The sequence below is a fragment of the Sorex fumeus genome, unplaced genomic scaffold (genome assembly GCF_029834395.1).
Source record: "Sorex fumeus unplaced genomic scaffold, SorFum_2.1 ptg000019l, whole genome shotgun sequence".
NCBI lineage: Eukaryota > Metazoa > Chordata > Mammalia > Eulipotyphla > Soricidae > Sorex > Sorex fumeus.
The window spans coordinates 23,565,979-23,569,395 of NW_026606076.1; positions in this window are offsets into that span (position 1 = coordinate 23,565,979).

Here is a 3,417-nt window from a genome sequence, read left to right on the forward strand (position 1 = left end):
TTAGCCCCTTACCCTGTGGCGCCCAGGACTCCCTCCCTGGGGATCCGAGGACCCTTTGGGGTGTCGGGATGTGGGGCCAGCGCCCTCCCTGCTGACCCGTTGCTCGGGCCCCTCACAAAGGAGAAAGAGTCAGAGCTAGAGGGAGCCTCAGTCTCCCCCAGATATGATGGAGCGGGTTAGGGCACCTCAGCGTTATCTTAGTTTCAGGGCGACGACCATCACCTGGTCAGTCACAGGGGTGGGTGGATCATCCCAGCAGTGTCCCCAGGACATCCCGTTACAGGCCCCCTTTCATTCCTTAGGCTGATTGTGGAGTAGTGCTAAAGCGTGGGATTCCCTCATCAAAGGGACCTGGGGGCGCATTCTTTTTTCTCGTGGGGGGGTGTTGAGCCCCACCTGGCTGTGCTCAGGGGTCACTCCTGGGGTTGCTCAGAGTACCCCATATCTGGGTCAGCAGCATGAAGGAAAAAACACCCTACCCTCTGTCCTGTCGTTCTTGGGGGGTGTCAGGTCTGGATGGGGGTTGGGGCTGGGTACATTCTTCATATGCTTGGGGCTTAAAAGCATTTGGCAGAGTCTTTGATTTTCACTGGTCCTTGTGCATTCAGTGGGTTCTGGGAGTTCAGGGAGGTGGGGAGCTTCTCTTTCCTTTTTTTATTTATTTTGCATTTTGGGTCACACACAGCGAGCCATTATGGTTATTCCTAGTTCTAAATTCAGGAAGCACTCCTAGTGGTGCTAGGAACCATAAGCGATGGCCAGAATTAAACCCACGTTGGCCACCTTCAAAAGAAATGCTCATTTGTCTATGCTGTCACTCAGGCCCCAAGGTGTGGAACTTTAAGCCAACTCAGGTTGCAGTTGGAGGGGTGCATCAGTGTGGTGCTACCGTGGGTCTTGCAACCAAATATGCAATCTTAGCAGGAAGTAGCTTGGGCACTTCCAGAGTGTGCCGTAATCCCTCTAATAATGCAATTTAGGATCACTATTGGCCACCACACCTTTATTCGTTTAAATTAAATAATTATTTAGTCAGTAGGAAATACAACTGCAAGACTCAGTTACTTCTCCTACCTTTGCACTCAGGGATCACTCCTGGCGGGGTTCAGGGCACCATATGGGATGCCAGGATTCAAACTTGATGTGGCCGAGTGCAAGACAAGCACCTCACCTGCTATACTGTGTCTCCAAACTCTTTCCACAGAAATTTCTATTTTTTAGATTTTTAGGGTCACACTCAGCGATGCTCAGGGTTTACTCAGGCTTTACATTCAAGAATCACTCCTGGCAGTACTGGGAGACCATATGGGACTTTGGGAATCGAACCCAGGTTGGCCGCATAGAAGGCAAATTCCCTACCTGCTGTACCATCGTTCCGGCCCCAGAAATGTCTTCATTACTTATTTTATTGTACTTTTTTTGGCCACAGCAACACTGAATGCTCAAGGGTTACTCTTGGTTTTGAGTTCATGCATCATTTTTAGCAGTGCTGGAGTGGGTGAGCCTATGTCCTGTTGCATATTGACCCCGGCTTAGCTGCTTGAAAGAAAAGCACCCTACCAACTTACTAGCTTTGCTAACCCTGTGTGATTATATTTCCTCAGAAAAAAGAAGTTCTGCCTCACCTGTCCAGATTCCAAGCACCTTCACTGTCCATCTCTCCAAGACCAGGAGTGTGCCCTGCTGTTGAAGTGAGTACTTGCAGAAAGGGGTGTTCCAGGGACCAGCTGCAATAGGTTCTAAATGTCTCACTCTTAGTGGCTGGTGCAGTAGTACAGCCAGGGGGGGTGTTTGTCTTTCTTGTGGTTACCAGAGTTATCCCTGCCACAACATAACTAAGTGATATTGTCTCCTGAGCATCACTAGGTATGACTCCAACCCTCCCACTTCAGAATTTGTCTTGACACATGAGAAATTTTTATGCATCTTTTTGGAGTTGGAGTGTTTCTCCTGTCTTTCCCTCTCCCCCTCACCCGCTCCATTTGCTACAAACTTGGAGATAGTCAGAGACTCTCCCCCTCTTGTGTCTGTGTGTCTGAGATGCAGGGGGAGCCATGCCTTGTCCCCCAAAGGTAAATCAGGTGCTCAGCCCTCTGAGCTCCTCTCCTTGAGTGTATCTCACTACTTGGGGAGCAGATGAGGTGAGATTTGGGTCCACACCTGGTAGTACTTGAGGTCTGTGTCCTGCTCTGTGCTCAGGGGACTAGTGGACACTGGATACAAGGGAAGGCCCTCTGGCCTTCCAGGTGGCTGGCATCTGCTTCAGTCTGGTGTGCTCTCTCCTGTTTATACCTTCATGGAAAGTTCTTACCTGTGAAATTTCTAGAGCCCTTTCAAAGGATGGCCGTTAGGGGAAAATGAAGGAGTTGGAGTTGGAGGCTCTTAGCGAAATTATGGCCTTTAAAATCTCATTTGCGTTAAATTTAATTTTTCTTTTTTCTTTTTTCTTTTTGGGACACAGCGGTAATGCTCAGGTTTTATTTCTAGCTTGGCACTCAGGAATCACTCCTGGCAGTTCTTGGGGGACTGTATGTGATGCCAGGGATCGAACATATGCCCTGCCAACTGTACTATCACTCTGGATCCAAGTATAATATTTCATCTTCTTTTTTTATTAAATCACATAACCATAGGAGTAAAATCATAGTCTGAAAACCTGGCCTGTAAGCTCTGAGCATTTCTGGTTGTGGTCCCAAAACAAAAAAACCCAGAGGACTGAGCGTTCAGAATATATTACTAGATTTCACACCTCTTCTGTTGGCAGTTAACTCCTCATTGCCTTTATTTGGGCAGGAGGAGGATTGGCTATGCGGGATTTTGCCAAACCCAGCAGTGCTCCGGGATCATTCCTTGGCAATTCAAGTTCTGAAGTTAAGTCTTTTGCTTTCATGCAAGTGCCATGCCACTCACTCTCAGCTCTTCCAGAACGCTGCAAACCTTTGAAATTGTACCCTGTACTTCTGGCTCAGGTTTGCACCAGGAGGCCCCAGGTACCAGCAACCCTGCCCTGCCCTCTATCTGCCAGCAGGGCCTCATCCCTGCCACTTGCAATATCTTTCTCACAAAGTTCACATTAATTATATAGAATTTGAATTCCTGCAGTCAGAGATAGGCCAGGAATACAGGACCTGTCCTTGCAAGCAGTCTGCCATGGTAGTCTCCTGTAAAACGCAGGATTCCCCAAGCACCACTCAGGTAAGGTCAAAGTTCTGCCACCTGTAGCGCCCAAATCCAAACCTGCATTCTACAAAACTGGTAGGTGGAGGTTGACTTGTGAACAAATTAACTATGCATATAGGTTTAGATATACACACATACACAAACACACACACACACACACACATATATATATATAAATGTGTGTATATATATACACACAAACACACACACATACATGAAATGAAATTCTGTCATGAA